The 17484-nt window shown below is 40.4% G+C and overlaps 1 non-coding gene across 1 annotated transcript; it reads right to left on the bottom strand.

Annotated features, from left to right (window-relative positions):
- Window positions 1-3514: 3514 nt before the first annotated feature.
- Window positions 3515-3706, bottom strand: LOC128658510 (U2 spliceosomal RNA). The gene has a single exon (XR_008402201.1). It is a non-coding gene; the product is annotated as a U2 spliceosomal RNA (small nuclear RNA).
- Window positions 3707-17484: the final 13778 nt, after the last annotated feature.

The following is a 17484-nucleotide window of genomic DNA, read 5'->3' as shown; positions in this document are numbered from 1 at the left end:
ATACAATTAAATTAACTAAACTAAATTACAAAAAAAAACAAACACTAAATTACAAAAAATAAAAAAAAGATTACAAGATATTTAAGCTAATTACACCTATTCTAAGCCCCCTAATAAAATAATAAACCCCCAAAATAAAAAAAATTCCCTGCCCTATTCTAAATTCAACAAATTTCAAAGCTCTTTACCTTACCAGCCCTTAAAAGGGCCTTTTGTGGGGCATGCCCCAAAGAATTCAGCTCTTTTGCATACAAGAAATACAATACCCCCCCCCCCCATTACAACCCACCACCCACATACCCCTATTCTAAACCCACCCAAACCCCCCTTAAAAAAGCCTAACACTACCCCCCTGAAGATCTCCCTACCTTGTCTTCACCACACCGGGCCGAACTCCTGATCCGATCCGGGCGATGTCTTCCTCCAAGCGGCAAAGAAGAATTCTTCCTCCGGCGACGTCTTCCTCCAAGCGGCAGCAAAGTCTTCATTCTTCCGGCGGCATCTTCAATCTTCTTTCTTCGCTCCGCCGCCGCGGAGCATCCATCCCGGCCGACTGCTGAACTTGGAATGATGTACCTTTAAATGACGTCATCCAAGATGGCGTCCGCCGAATTCCGATTGGCTGATAGGATTCTATCAGCCAATCGGAATTAAGTTAAAAAAATCTGATTGGCTGATTGAATCAGCCAATCAGATTCAAGTTCAATCCGATTGGCTGATCCAATCAGCCAATCAGATTGAGCTCGCATTCTATTGGCTGTTCTATTGGCATTCTACCTAGTTAAAATAATTAACAATTTACCTGTAAAATAAATATTAACCCTAACATAGCTACAATGTAATTATTAATTATATTGTAGCTATCTTAGGGTTTATTTTATAGGTAAGTATTTAGATTTAAATAGGAACATTTTAGTTTATAAATGAATTAGATTAATTTAATATAAATTTAGTTAGGGTTAGATAGAGTTAATATAGTTAATATAAATACTATAGTAACTATATTAACTATATTAACCCTAATATAATTAGGGTTAATATAGTTAATATATATAATGTAATACCTATATTAACTATAATATACTTAGGGTTAATATAGATAATATAGCTGGCGGCGGGGTAGGTAGATTAAATTAGGGGTTAATCATTTTAATAGAGATGGCGGCGGTGTAAGGGGCTTACATTAGGGGTTAATAATTTTAATATAGATGGCGGCGGTGTTAGGGGCTCACTTTAGGGGGTTATAGATATAATATAGCTGGCGGCGGGGTACGGGAGCGGCGGTTTAGGGGTTAATAACTTTATTAGGTTGCGGCGGGGTAAAGGAGCGGCGGTTTAGGGGTTAATAGCATTTTTATTGTTAGGCTAGTGAGGGGGGATAGCGGATAGAGGGTTAGACAGTGCGGGCTATGTTAGGGAAGCGTGTTAGACAGTGCGGGCTATGTTAGGGAGGCGTGTTAGACAGTGCGGGCTATGTTAGGGAGGCGTGTTAGACAGTGCGGGTGTTTTAGACTTTAGTCAGGTTTTATAGGCGCCGGCAGATTCTAACGTGGCGCAAGTCACTGGCGACGCCAGAAATTTGTACTTACGCAGATTTCTGGACATCGCTGGTTTGTCAGACTTACGGCACGTTAGCATCTGACGGCGACCTATATGGGATGGCTCGAGTTACGAGCTGAAACTGCGGGCGACGCCGGTTCCCTCGCTTGCGCCGCAAACTGCGATCGATATCGGATCGCGCCCCAGATATGTGAGCTGGGTGTTCAACTTTTACTGGGTATTTAGCTCTCTTTGGGGAGTACAGATAGTAAATTTGTTTGAATTAGCAGATGTATAATAGGCAGATGTAGAGCTTACCCAGTGCCGAATTTATCATTAGGCAGAGTAGGCATGTGCCTACAGGCGCCTTCCATAGAGGGTCGCCTGTCTCTCTGCTCCATATGCCTTTTCTGCACGGCTCTGCCCTCACTCAACATAGTAGATAATAACTTTGCCCTAAACAAAGATGGCTGCCACGCTGGCCGGTCCAGTCCATTTCTCCAGTTTCGGCCAGAGAGTAAGTGTGTGGGGGTTGGTTCTTTTATGAGGAGTGACAGTGAGTGACTATTTGTGCGCTATTACAAAGCACTCTGAGTGCACGGTGGGCATGTATCAGCTGCAGCAGCAGCAGCTATCAAAATGACTAATTGTACAGTCAGAGGACAGTCTTTCATATAAAATACCAAAGGTATGAATATTATTGCTAAAATGCAAAATGCCAGAGCTGTTGCACAGGATAAACGCTGCTTACCACAAAAATACTAAAATATTATTAAAAAATATTTAGCTTTTAAAATTTTTTACATTTTAACTGTAAGGACTGTATAGTTTTATTTCATAATCATTTTCACCTCCTGATTATTCATTTCTGATTATTGTCCCCTTTTAATTTTAAAATCTTTCATCCTTTTGCGATTCTGCTTAATGTAAATGAATTTGTGGTGTTATGACACATTGGGGAACTCCCCTAATATTTGGTGTACAGGGAAAGAAGAGAATGCTTGTGATTATAAGAGGAACAAAACCCTCACAATCAAATACCTTAAATATACTTCACATTTTTTTAAATAACTGGATAAAGTTATATATGATTCTGATTGAGGTGTACAGGTGTAAATATATTTTACTGAAAAGATAGATTGATAGACAGACATACAGATAGATCAATAGATAGATGATAGATAGACACACAGATAGATAGATATACAGCTCAATTAGAATCAAATATGCTTTTGAAACAAAATGTACATATATTTTCAAATATATTTTACATACATATTTTGTTTCTATACACAAAACATATTTTTCCTGACCCATATACCTCCTTCCTCTCAATCTTTCCATTCCTGTGTGCGTAGCTGCTGTGGGTGTTTTTAAGTCGTCATCTGAAACTACTCACGTGCACTGAACCATATCTGGCTAAAGAGTTACTGACACAAAGTTTTATTTTACTTTACAGTGTTTCAATACAAATCAATATGTTTTATACAATTATGATTGCTTAGGTAGTAGGGGAAACCAGTCTGGTGGTTGGTCTTTATGGGAACTCATAAGGATGCCTGTTCATAGACTTTTGTCCTTGCTGTTACCGGACATCATTCTGATATAGAGTTAAAGTCTAGTCAAAATAAACCTGATTCAGATAGGGTATGCAATTCTAAACAACTTTCCAATTTTATCATCAAATTTGCTTTGTTCTTTTGGTATTCTTTATTGAAAGCTAAACTTAGGTAGGTTCATATGCTAATTTATAAGCCCTTGAAGTCTGCCTCTTGTCTGATTGGAGCAAAAATTGAGATTATAAATGCAAAATAGACATATAGAACTTAATCTGACTTGAACAGAGCATCAGGGCTTGTTTAAATTACAAATCAATAAGTATCTAGTAATTTGTGTGGCAGATAAAGGAGAATGGGTTGTAGCCTTAAAGGGGCAGTCTAGTCAAAATTAAACTTTCATATTTCTTTTTTTTTTTTTTTTGTGCACCGGTCCTGGAGGTACTGCAATACCAGGTCAATGCGTGGAGTGGACAGAGCAAGCTCTTCTTCCATCTCCCTGTTTCAAAAATCCATTTAATATATGGCACCCAGATAGGGCGCGTATCAGATATTAAACTGATAAGAACAGATACTACACTTGATCTTAGCCAAAAGGCCGAGACAATTTTAAACAATTTTTCAATTTACTTTATCATCAAATTTGCTTTGTTCTCTTGTTATTTTTTGTTGTAAGCTAAAGCTAGGTAGGCTCATATGCTAATTTCTAAACCTTTGAAGTCCACCTCTTATCAGTTGTTCACAGTTAGACACTGCTAGTTCATGTGCGCTATATAGATACCATTGTGCTCACTCCCGTGGAGTTATTTATGAATCAGCACTGATTGGCAAAAATAATATTAATATAACAGTGTTGGTTATGCAAAACTGGGGAATGGGTAATAAAGGGATTTTCTGTCTCTTTAAACAATAACAATTCTGGAGTAGACTGGCCCTTTAAGCAAGTAAGATTACGTTGACAAAGCATTGCGCCAATTGAATCATACTGAAAACTACATTAAATCTACAGCCAATCCCATATCCCACAGGAATTTATCTCTGTGAACAATCTTTTGGACAATGGTTTGGAGCAAGGATTTATTGACAGAGACTTGTTTGATTATATTTATTTAAACTTTCTTTTATGTTCACCATCTTCCTAAAGTTCATGAAACAATAGGAAACATGACAAGTTGTCCTATCGTTAGCAGTAGTGGCTCGTTATTTGAACATTTTCTGTGTCTCCTACTGAGCATGTGCAAATAAACTTATTTCTGCAGCCTCTAGCATTTCAGCCAATCAGATGCTGCATCTCCTGAAACTTTATCTTCAATGAGAGAATACTCTTGAGGTGCCACAGGAAGAGAGAGACTGAGCAAGCACCCAGGAGCTTACATTGAAGGTGATGACTTAGTTGATTGTCTCTGAAGCTTTCAGTTTTGTTGGGGTTTTTTTTTGGAAGTCAGGATTTTGAATATTTTTTTTTTACACAATCCACATTTTAATCTAGGCTGAAAAGCATCTTGCACAGAAGAATTTACTCCCCAGAATGCCTTCTTGACTATGTTAGTGTTAAAAAGATTTATAAGCCTGGGTCAGTTAAAGGGACAGTAAAGTAAAATTTAAATGTTCATAATTCAGATAGAATACGCAATTTTAACAGGTCTTTTAAAAATGTCCCATTCCACAAAATCAAGTTGAAGAGACAGTATACACCAATTTTCATATAGCTGCATGTAATAGACACTACTATAAAGAATAATATGCTCAGATACTGATATAAAAATCCAGTATAAAATGTTTAAAAACTTACTTAAGAAGCTTCCAGTTTAGCTCTGTTTAAAAGGTTACTGGAACACCCACTGCAAGTGAACAATATCAGACACTCCCCTCTCCCCCTTCCTTTGCATATGAAAAGACCCTTTACACAAACAGAAACAAGCTGGAGTAGGTATACGTCAGTATTCTCCTAAAACTGTGGGGCTTGGTTAGGAGTCTGAAAACCAGAGCAATGTTATTTAAAAATAAGCAAAACTATCCATTTAAAAAAAAAAAAACTTCATGGGCTATATAAATAGATGATCTACGGGGGCGGCTTCAGAGGAGAGCTCTGCCATAAAAACACCTAAATATTCTAAAGAAACAAGCAAAAAGTACTTGTTCGCTGCTTATTTTGGCTAATAAATATAAGCCTGATCTGTAGCGACAGCTTATTGACACCTGGGCTGCTCTAAGAACCGGGATATTTGCCCTTCTTAACTCCGGGACTCCAAGCTGGTGTTAGCCTCTAAAAGGCGCAATTGAAGCTTCCTATTTGGGCCTGTCATCACTGGCCCCTGTCGATGACACTGGAGGGTCGGCTCCGCTCCGGAGTTGTGGCTGACGCAGTGGAGGCGAACGACAGGAGCAGAGTGCGCAGGAGGCTTCCATTCCAAAGTGCTAATAGAGTGAGGCCTAGTGACAGCAAGTGACCCAGGTCAGACTGATGACCGCGACGCACCTGAGTCTGCCCCCGTTCTTTGGAGCCATTTGAGAGGCCAGCCTAGAGGTACCCCTGTTGCCCACCAGATTCATCAGCGGAAGCCCACTGGATGGGATCGGAGACACCGGCAGCAGAAGGATTGGTGCAAACGGCTGCCATTTTGACTCAATTCCCTTCACTGAATGCCCAATTTCCATCTGACACTTGGGTGTAGAACCAGTCCTGCATCTGGGTCTACAGAAGGTCTGACTTGCTTCTAAGGGGCCCGCCTAAGTCCGGATCGTTTCTTGTGAGCCCAGAGGGCATAGTGACAACCCTGCAGATGCTTCACCCAAGGAATAAAGTAACATCAAGGAATCTCTGGCTGCTGGGTGAGAAATATTGCAGGCACCATAAATACACTATCAAGGGGCCCCCTGAATAATTCAGCCTGTGTTGCTAAGCCTTAGCCCTTAAGCCTCCACTACCCCCAACCTCTGGCTAGGGGTTCCCCCACTTAATCTTTATTGAGGCTGGTCACACCCTATCCAAGCTCTGCTAGTGGCCTTAGTATCACTTTATCAAGCAGCTCCTCATTTCAACAGCTCAGCTAGTAGTACCTACCTTACCAGAGTTTTTTCAAAGTATATACTCATCTCTAAGCCACTTCACCTTACACCAACTTTCACAAAGTAAAGAGGATATTGGGGACGGTTTTTAGGCAGCTAGTGTCAGGGGAGGTTTCCCTACTAGTGCTGCTGCTCAACCAACGCACAAGAAACACCTACTGCACTGGGAAAGACAGCACATGTATTAGAAAGAACGGGTCTTTAAATAATCCAAAGGAGGTCATTTACTGCCAGCTGTTGGAAACTCTCTTTGTGCACATTTTGACCCTACATCACCAAAGCCTATAACAGCCCAATTTTTTTTTTATTTTATGTTTTACTACTTCTGAGAAGTCTGAAAACAGGACATTGGTGCACTTTGATCTTTCTGTATTCCTCTTAAATCCCTGCTGTTGCCACTAGCACCAATTAACTCCAGGTTAGCAAAGTAAAGCATTTCTAAATCTGTGAGCCTCTGTGACCACCTCCCACCTCACCCTTTCCTGTCTGGGTTCTCTCAGGTTGGTAACTTCCATATCCCTTTTACCCTTCCTTTTGGTTGTATCCCCTTTTACCTGATTTTGGGGGTGCTGTGTCCTTGGGCACTTGCGTGACATCCTCTAGACTTAGTCTGGAGGAGCACAACACATTGTTTTCTTGTAACCAACCTGTTATTTATTTCTGCATAGATTGCGTATTGATATTTATTGCATCTGTAACTAACCTGTTGATGCTCTATACTGTGTTTTTGCCCCCTCTGATTCACACAGCCTGTGGGCTGCTTCCTTCTGTCTCTGAAGCTAACCTTAATTCCCCTCTTCTTGATCCCGACCACCTCTCTCTTTCTCGCCTGCCTTGTCTAGGTGGGTCACTTCCCCTTTCCTTTTTCCCTTCCCTTAGGGTCGTATCCACTCTTTCCCTGAGGTGGGGATCGGGGTCCAACCCTGGTCTTCTCCTAATTCTTTAATACACTTATGCTCCACATCTCATGTTTTTAGGTGTGCTATTCTTGGTTTAACCCCCCCATCTATTGATATTGAGTCTGGTATCGCCTATTATACCCTTCCTTTGTGTTGGATGCACTCTTGCCTTACAATGAGGGGGTTGAATCAACTACTTGTGTGAAAAGACCCTTGCTATATACTTGTACTGTATTTCATCAAGACTTTTTTCTTTTTTATACATTATGAGGTAGATGTGCCGGTGAGATGCTATCCAGCCCCGCTCTAAAGGTAGTATCTGAATATCTAAGCATTTGTGGACCTGACTTATTGTTGTAATAACTGTCTGCACGCAATTAGAGGACACTATAGTCCCCCTTGAGTTGTTTTCTTTTAGGACTAGGAGACCTCCAAGATGCCTCGTTCTGCAGAAACATCCCAAGACCACTCCTAAATCAAAGAAAACAGTTTATGACCACTTTACCCAGCCTATTAAAGATCCAAATATGGAGGCTCATAGAGAATTGAGTGACCTCGATTTACAGGATGAGGAATCCCAGTAAAGTACGCACTCCACCATTTCATCCCAACATTTCATCACAGAATCTACTCTTAAAAAAATGTTGGCTATGCAGACACGGTCCACAACCCAGGAAATCCTGTGCAGCTCTGCTGAGCTCAAGAAAAAAATCTCTGAAATTGGAGAGAGAGTGGATGAGCTGGAGCGCAAACAGGACGATATTGCTGTTGACCAATCAAACCTACTTTCATACTCAGAGAATTTGGCTGATCAGATCTCACAACTGGAGTTTAAACTGGCGGATGTGGAAGGTCGGGCCAGACGCAACAATGTACATTTCAGGGGAATTCCAGAGAGTGTTTCCCCGGCAGAATTACAAGACTACTTGCAAGCACTGTTTAAGGAACTTGTGGGTTCCCCTGAGGGTCTGACAGGCACCATAGAACGAGCCCACAGGGCTCTTCGCTCTAGAGCTGTGGCACCGGACAAGCCGAGAGATGTGATAGTTTGCTTTCACAGTTTTCTGTACAAGGATAGACTGATGCAAGCTGCTTATAAGAAGCCGCCCCTTACTGAGAGGCCTGTCACTTCCATTCTCCGCAAAGCTAACATAAAAACAAAATTTATGCTTACCTGATAAATTCCTTTCTCCTGCAGTGTGGTCAGTCCACGGGTCATCATTGCTTTCTGGGATATTAACTCCTCCCCAACAGGAAGTGCAAGAGGATTCACCCAGCAGAGCTGCTATATAGCTCCTCCCCTCTACGTCACACCCAGTCATTCGACCAAGAACCAACGAGAAAGGAGAAGCCAAAGGGTGCAGTGGTGACTGGAGTATAATTTAAAAATTTTTTAGACCTGCCATAAAAAACAGGGCGGGCCGTGGACTGACCACACTACAGGAGAAAGTTTTCTTGTTTTCTCCTGTTAAGTGTGGTCAGTCCACGGGTCATCATTACTTCTGGGATACCAATACCAAAGCTAAAGTACACGGATGACGGGAGGGACAGGCAGGCTCTTTATACGGAAGGAACCACTGCCTGAAGAACCTTTCTCCCAAAAACAGCCTCCGAAGAAGCAAAAGTGTCAAATTTGTAAAATTTGGAAAAAGTATGAAGAGAAGACCAAGTTGCAGCCTTGCAAATCTGTTCAACAGAAGCCTCATTCTTAAAGGCCCAAGTGGAAGCCACAGCTCTAGTAGAATGAGCTGTAATTCTTTCAGGAGGCTGCTGTCCAGCAGTCTCATAGGCTAACCGTATTATGCTACGAAGCCAAAAAGAGAGAGAGGTAGCCGAAGCTTTTTGACCTCTCCTCTGACCAGAATAAACGACAAACAGGGAAGACGTTTGTCGAAAATCCTTAGTTGCCTGTAGATAAAATTTCAGGGCACGGACTACATCTAGATTGTGTAGCAGACGTTCCTTCTTCGAAGAAGGATTAGGACACAAAGATGGAACAACAATCTCTTGATTGATATTCCTGTTAGTGACCACCTTAGGTAAGAACCCAGGTTTAGTACGCAGAACTACCTTGTCTGAATGAAAAATCAGATAAGGAGAATCACAATGTAAGGCAGATAACTCAGAGACTCTTCGAGCCGAGGAAATCGCCATTAAAAACAGAACTTTCCAAGATAACAGCTTGATATCAATGGAATGAAGGGGTTCAAACGGAACACCCTGTAAAACATTAAGAACTAAGTTCAAACTCCATGGTGGAGCAACAGTTTTAAACACAGGCTTGATCCTAGCTAAAGCCTGACAAAAAGCTTGAACGTCCGGAACTTCTGACAGACGTTTGTGTAAAAGAATGGACAGAGCTGAAATCTGTCCCTTTAAGGAACTAGCGGATAAACCCTTTTCTAAACCTTCTTGTAGAAAAGACAATATCCTAGGAATCCTAACCTTACTCCATGAGTAACTCTTGGATTCGCACCAATATAAGTATTTACGCCATATTTTATGGTAAATCTTTCTGGTAACAGGCTTCCTAGCCTGTATTAAGGTATCAATAACTGACTCAGAAAAACCACGTTTTGATAAAATCAAGCGTTCAATTTCCCAGCAGTCAGCTTCAGAGAAATTAGATTTTGATGTTTGAAGGGACCCTGGATCAGAAGGTCCTGTTTCAGAGGTAGAGACCAAGGTGGACAGGATGACATGTCCACTAGATCTGCATACCAAGTCCTGCGTGGCCATGCAGGCGCTATTAGAATCACTGATGCTCTCTCCTGTTTGATTCTGGCAATCAATCGAGGAAGCATCGGGAAGGGTGGAAACACATAAGCCATCCCGAAGGTCCAAGGTGCTGTCAAAGCATCTATCAGAACCGCTCCCGGATCCCTGGATCTGGACCCGTAACGAGGAAGCTTGGCGTTCTGTTGAGACGCCATGAGATCTATCTCTGGTTTGCCCCAATGTCGAAGTATTTGGGCAAAGACCTCCGGATGAAGTTCCCACTCCCCCGGATGAAAAGTCTGACGACTTAGGAAATCCGCCTCCCAGTTCTCCACTCCCGGGATGTGGATTGCTGACAGGTGGCAAGAGTGAGACTCTGCCCAGCGAATTATCTTTGATACTTCCATCATTGCTAGGGAGCTTCTTGTCCCTCCCTGATGGTTGATGTAAGCTACAGTCGTGATGTTGTCCGACTGAAACCTGATGAACCCCCGAGTTGTTAACTGGGGCCAAGCCAGAAGGGCATTGAGAACTGCTCTCAATTCCAGAATGTTTATTGGCAGGAGACTCTCCTCCTGATTCCATTGTCCCTGAGCCTTCAGAGAATTCCAGACAGCGCCCCAACCTAGTAGGCTGGCGTCTGTTGTTACAATTGTCCAGTCTGGCCTGCTGAATGGCATCCCCCTGGACAGATGTGGCTGAGAAAGCCACCATAGAAGAGAATTTCTGGTCTCTTGATCCAGATTCAGAGTAGGGGACAAGTCTGAGTAATCCCCATTCCACTGACTTAGCATGCACAATTGCAGCGGTCTGAGATGTAGGCGTGCAAAGGGTACTATGTCCATTGCCGCTACCATTAAGCCGATCACCTCCATGCATTGAGCTACTGACGGGTGTTGAATGGAATGAAGGACACGGCATGCATTTTGAAGCTTTGTTAACCTGTCTTCTGTCAGGTAAATCTTCATTTCTACAGAATCTATCAGAGTCCCCAAGAAGGGAACTCTTGTGAGTGGAAAGAGAGAACTCTTCTTTTCGTTCACCTTCCATCCATGCGACCTTAGAAATGCCAGTACTAACTCTGTATGAGACTTGGCAGTTTGAAAGCTTGAAGCTTGCCACAGTCCTCTCACACATCCTATCTATTAGTTGGGTGCAAGAGAATGACTGGGTGTGACGTAGAGGGGAGGAGTTATATAGCAGCTCTGCTGGGTGAATCCTCTTGCACTTCCTGTTGGGGAGGAGTTAATATCCCAGAAGTAATGATGACCCGTGGACTGACCACACTTAACAGGAGAAATATAGGTGGGGCTATCCTACTAGACTTATCATCACTAAAGATAACCAAACCTTTGTGGCTTCCTCCATTCCTCAGGGACTCTCTCTTCTCACGTCTTGGGGACTCTCCCTGGAGCCTCCACCTTCACAAGTGCCTACTCACCCTAGGTTATGCGCTTCCTTGCCAGAATGGACAGCAAAAGTCCAAAGATCAAAACATCCTCGGGCGCACCAGCCACAGGACTCTATCAGAACTGTAGGGGATACTGCGTGATCCCTTTAGTGCTGGTCTACATCCTGAGTGAACTTTCTTTTTGTTTCTCTTGAGAGAGTAATTTGTTGACCTATTTTTTTTCCGGACTCCCTTGTGTCCTCAGATACGAAGGTTTGCACTTGTTGTAAAGTTTTGTTTGTCTTATAAGGTTTAATGCTTACTATTACAATGTTGTTTAAGATAGAGTGGGGCTGGCTCTGCTGGTCCCTACTTTCTCTGCTCTTTGGAACTTTGCTCTCCCCCCTCACCTAGAAGCCCACACTAGGGTTCCTTTGAGGTGGACGATTTCCACCACACCCGATGCTTTATTAGTGTCTAAATTACCCCTCCCTGCCTTGCCCTGTGTCCTCATCCCTCCCTTCCCATACATAGCTGGATAAAATCTACCTTTTTTAAATTAGTTGGTAACTTAACACATACTGTAGATATGTCAACCCTAAGGGTCCTAACACATAACTCTAGAGGCCTTAATTCTCCACATAAACGCAGCTTACTACTTCGCTCACTTAAACACCACAACCCTGACGTTGTTTTCCTTCAGGAAACGCATTGGTCACTGACTGAACTCTTTAGGCTTTCCTCCAAGTCTTATACTAACATCAAATTTGCCCCTTTTTCTAAAAAAGCTAGAGGGACTGCCATTTTAATCCACAGGAAACTTGCATACGAATTGATCCAAGTCATTAAGGACCCCCAGGCGAGATATATAATCCTTAGTTGCAAATTGAATCACGTAGTGTATACACTAGCCTCCATTTACCTTCCAAACACCCATCAACATAAATGCCTGAAGAAAATTGACCAATCTAAACAGGGTAGAGTTATTCTTACTGGGGACTTTAACATGGTTTGGGACCATAGAGCAGACAGAAAAATCATCACTATATTCTCCCCGGACCACGAACACACTATCCCCAGGCTTATGAAAATCTTAGACTCTTTCAGAGCCCACTCTTTTTATAAATTAAATCTCTCCAAAACAGAGATCTATACTTAAGGTATTTCACACTCCCAGTTGCAACTTCTCCAATCCAGGATTAGCTTCACCTGGACAGAGAAACTTGTTTCTCATCTTGGAGTTAAACTCTCAGGTAGTTTCACCCAGATACTAAAGGACAATTATCTCCCTCTTCTGTTGGAACTCAGAGCTCTCAAAAAGAATTGGAACCTACCTCACATTTCCTGGCTAGGCAGAATAGCTGCACTAAAAATGTCTTTCTTACCCAAACTCACATATCTATTTCAGTGTCTTCCAATTAGAGTCCCCAAACATATTTTATTACAATTTCAAAGCGAGTTGACAAAATACATTTGGCAAAACAAACCCCCCAGAGTGGTGCACAAAATTCTCCAAAATCCTAAACACTTAGGGGCGTCGCATTCTGTGATTAGGTATTATGAAAGTGCTATGCTCACCCACGTTGCGCAATGGGGTGTCCAACACTCCCGAAGCAAATGGAGATCAATCGAACAAGCCTCTTTGCCTTATAACATTCACCTTCGCGACTTACTATGGACCCCACCACATTGCCGTATAGAATTAGATTTAGTCAACCCTATAATTTGTGATTGTCTCGCCATGTGGGACAAGCTTAGACATTACCTCTTGTCGCTCCACACCCTTCTCCCATTAATTCCATGGCTGCTTTACGTACCGGTTTACCAGAAACACATCCCAATAAATGGGCTTAATTAGGCGTTAACAAGGTCTCGGATCTGTGGTCATCTTCCACGCAAAACCAGTTTCGACACATTTCCCAGCTCGGGGACAGCTCCCAAATTCCGCCATACCTACCTTTTGAATATCACAGAATTAAAAGCTTCTTACTTAGTTGGGGCTTTAAACCAGGGTCATCCTGCCCGAACACGCCCTGGAAAACCATCTGGTGCCAAGGCAATAGACTCCATAAGCCTTTATCCTTGCATTATTCATTAATTGGGGGTGAATCGCCCATCGATCCGCTACCACACCTTCAGCGTTGGGAGTCCTTACTGGGAACTCCAATACCTCCACAAACTTGGAAGCGCACCCTAGAACTCACTAAAAAAGCAATTCACTGTATAACCCTGTATGAGACCTATTACAAAATTTTAGCTCACTGGTACTATGTTCCCACGAGATTATCCAAAATGTTCCATAATGCCTCCCCGGACTGTTGGAGAGGATGTGGACAGAGAGGTAACACTATGCACATCTGGTGGGAATGCCCTAAGATTTGCCTCTTGTGGAAATCATGTTTTCAAGTTCTCTCCAACATGGGCATTTCCTTGCCCAATACCCCATACATAGCCCTTCTACATATAGGCACACACTCCTTGCCGAAACACCACGCTTATTTATGTATCTAACTTTTTATGACTATCAAAAATTCCATAGCTATTGCTTGGAAGAAGGACCCCCCCCTAAGTTAGACAGCTCAGACCTTTTTGAACTTGTTTGGGCTGACTGGAAAGACAAATATGACACAGCATGGAAACCTAATGTCATAACCACTGACTGACTTAGTTTCAACTGACAGTGATGGGTCCTCCAGCTAGATCTCCCTTTTGATAGTTGTGTATATAACACTACCCGCTGCCCCCCTACCCTCCCCCCCCCCTTTTCCCCAAATCAACAAACTTTCAATATTGGGACTTTATCGTCCTGTTCTGTTTTTTTACCTATACTTCCTACAATGTCCTCAATGATGAGGATTCAGATCTTGGTTTTTGTTCCCATAGTTTTATCTGTTGGTGTCTCGTTGGTAAATAGAGTTTTGTCATTTTTGTTATCTGTGATTATACATGTATCTTGTCGACTTACACCAACTTTTTTTTTTTCTTTGTTAATCTTGTTGATTCTTCAATAAAGCATTTGAAAAAACAAAAAAAAAATAAAAAAAAATAGATAATCTACAAAACATTTATGCAAAGAAAAAACGAGTGTATAATGTCCCTTTAATGCTATATCTACTAAACATATCTGTTGTGTATCTTATATTGCAATGAATTCTAATTGTAGGTGTATGAGATAAGTAACTAAATTGCAAGTTAAATGAAAATCAAGTTTTATTAGTAACATAGTAAAGTATTTTTTGTACAATTACAAGTCTTGTTTATTATGTTATTTTATACTTCTAATCATCAATGTCAAATAAACAGCAAGAAAATGAATTAAAAACTGTATAAAATGTTAAGACTGTAATTTCCTCTTAAATGAAGACATTTTTATAAAAATCAGTTATAATACAATGTGCTTATTATATACTGTATATGGATGAGAACTTTACTTAGCAATTAAGGAGATAGTTTAGTATATGGCAAGAGATTACTGAAGTCTGGCAACCATCAAACTGGCAAATAAATGTCTCCCTAACTGTCTAAAGCTTCAGAAGATCTTTTTTTGTGATGGGTAACATTCAGATTTTAAGCTATATAGACAGAGGGTATGTCAAATTTACCCAGATCCACTCAAATTAAATAATTAAAATATTTAACTTGGTGAAAACTGAAGATTACAGTGAAGACAGTTCACATAACATGGTTTCAGAAAAAAATGAGATCAAAATGAATATAAAAATAATAAATAACATATTTAATACACATTTTATTTTCAAGAAATTAAGTAACTAGTATTTAATAAACAAAATTAAATGAGTATAGCGCATATGTTGACATTTGATAACAGTATATGGAATTTTGTCAAAATGTTTTAAAAGTAAAAGTTTTAACCCTTTAAGGACACAGCTTTCTGTTTGCTCAATTGTTTTACGACAGAAAATTCTGTCATATGTCCTTAAGAGGTTAAATAGCTTAATTTAACTGGTTGTCTCTTTACGGATTTTAAAGGGACATAATTCAAATGCCATCCCCAGAAAGGGATATGGGTGAAACATCCAATCAACAGATGTAGAGAGAACTACTTTGCTGTTATTTATGTATACTTCGGGTGCCACAGGAACATGTCGGTGTGCCAGTTTACCTATGTGTTTAATTTACTTAGCAGAAGGTAGTTTGTCAAAAACATCCTCTATATTGAAAAAGACCTTGAGTTTCTGGTATTAAATTGACCCACCTTAGTCTTATGTTTCTATAATTAGGTTATACATTCTTTTTTATATTATCATTTTTAATCCTTTGCAAAACAGACATCTAAACATATAGTAGATTTTTTATGATGGGTACATTTCCAGTTCGGAAATTATTATTGCTTCATCCCTTTAACTACCCAGGGGAACCAGCAACATATTGCTTAGCAAACACTGAATAATCCACTTAGTGGCAGATAATTAAAAAGGCATTAATAAAAAAGAACATTAGCAAATGGGAAACGTTGCTTTTAATTCACTCACCTTGTCCTGAAAATAGAACATATTCATTACCATAAGATATTGTGAATTGTTGTGCCAAAAATATAACCAATAGTTAAACACAATTTTGTGGTTGTTCAAATTGAAGATATTAAAGGCACATATCTGGTGGTGGATTCTAAAATTATATGAACATCTTACAATGCTACAGCAAATATGCTAAGAATAAATTATAACTACTTATGAGAATATGTAAAGCACACAGAAGACCAAATATTTATGAACCTTGCAAGCCAAGAAATCACGCTATAGGGATCACGTACCTAAATCACTTGTCCGCAAAGGACAAAATATTCAGTTTTAACAATCTAGAAATTCCCATTTATGGCATAGTTTCCATTGAGGTGGTAAAGTTTGGAAACTGGTTGTAACATAAACATTCTCCATAGACTTTAATGGATATAAATGCTTTTACCACCAGTTTCCAAACTTTACCACCTCAATGGAAACTAGGCCTATGTTAATAAATCTGATTTATTTTCTCCCGTTCTAAGGTATAACTTGAAAAAAAAAATCTCAATGTTTAGAGTACAAATGAGAATTTAAATTCATTTGTCAACCATGCAAACTACTTATTGAAGCAGGTACTTCAATAAGGATAATCTGATATATACAAGATTCATTAGCCTTTTTTATAAACTTGTCAAATCTTTGAAACAAAGCGTTACCCAAATGTGCATGTTAAGCGCACACATCTTCAATGGTTTAAACCTAGATACAATGACATAGTCATTACTTTTTTGGAGCATATTTGCATGTGAGCAAATACCGTGTACACTCAAAAATATACAAAGACTATATAATAATTGTTATTGTAACTACACTTAAAAAAAAGTACTCTTATATACAGAGTAAAAAGTTAGTTCATCAAAACTAAAACAAAAAACATACTTATAATATTAAACCCATTTATGATTAAGAAGAAAATTCAACAATCTCCTTTATAGTAGTACAGTATAGTACCACTGTCATAATACGGAATGTTTCCATCACCGTTTTGTACTATCACACTAACATGAAGCAAGGGATTATGAGAATAAAGTATGATCATTGTATAAAAAAGAGATTGTTTATATTATATTTATGTTGGGGATCATGAAATGTTGGTAGCTATTTTTAAAAAAACAGAATTTATGTTTACCTGATAAATTGCTTTCTCCAACGGTGTGTCCGGTCCACGGCGTCATCCTTACTTGTGGGATATTCTCTTCCCCAACAGGAAATGGCAAAGAGCCCAGCAAAGCTGGTCACATGATCCCTCCTAGGCTCCGCCTTCCCCAGTCATTCGACCGACGTAAAGGAGGAATATTTGCATAGGAGAAATCATATGATACCGTGGTGACTGTAGTTAAAGAAAATAAATTATCAGACCTGATTAAAAAACCAGGGCGGGCCGTGGACCGGACACACCGTTGGAGAAAGCAATTTATCAGGTAAACATAAATTCTGTTTTCTCCAACATAGGTGTGTCCGGTCCACGGCGTCATCCTTACTTGTGGGAACCAATACCAAAGCTTTAGGACACGGATGAAGGGAGGGAGCAAATCAGGTCACCTAGATGGAAGGCACCACGGCTTGCAAAACCTTTCTCCCAAAAATAGCCTCAGAAGAAGCAAAAGTATCAAATTTGTAAAATTTAGTAAAAGTGTGCAGTGAAGACCAAGTCGCTGCCTTACATATCTGATCAACAGAAGCCTCGTTCTTGAAGGCCCATGTGGAAGCCACAGCCCTAGTGGAATGAGCTGTGATTCTTTCAGGAGGCTGCCGTCCGGCAGTCTCGTAAGCCAATCTGATGATGCTTT

This window comes from Bombina bombina, chromosome 4, assembly GCF_027579735.1.
Source record: "Bombina bombina isolate aBomBom1 chromosome 4, aBomBom1.pri, whole genome shotgun sequence".
In the NCBI taxonomy this organism is placed as follows: Eukaryota; Metazoa; Chordata; class Amphibia; order Anura; family Bombinatoridae; genus Bombina; species Bombina bombina.
Note: the sequence above shows the minus strand (reverse complement) of the source record. Positions and strands in the feature narration are given on the sequence as shown.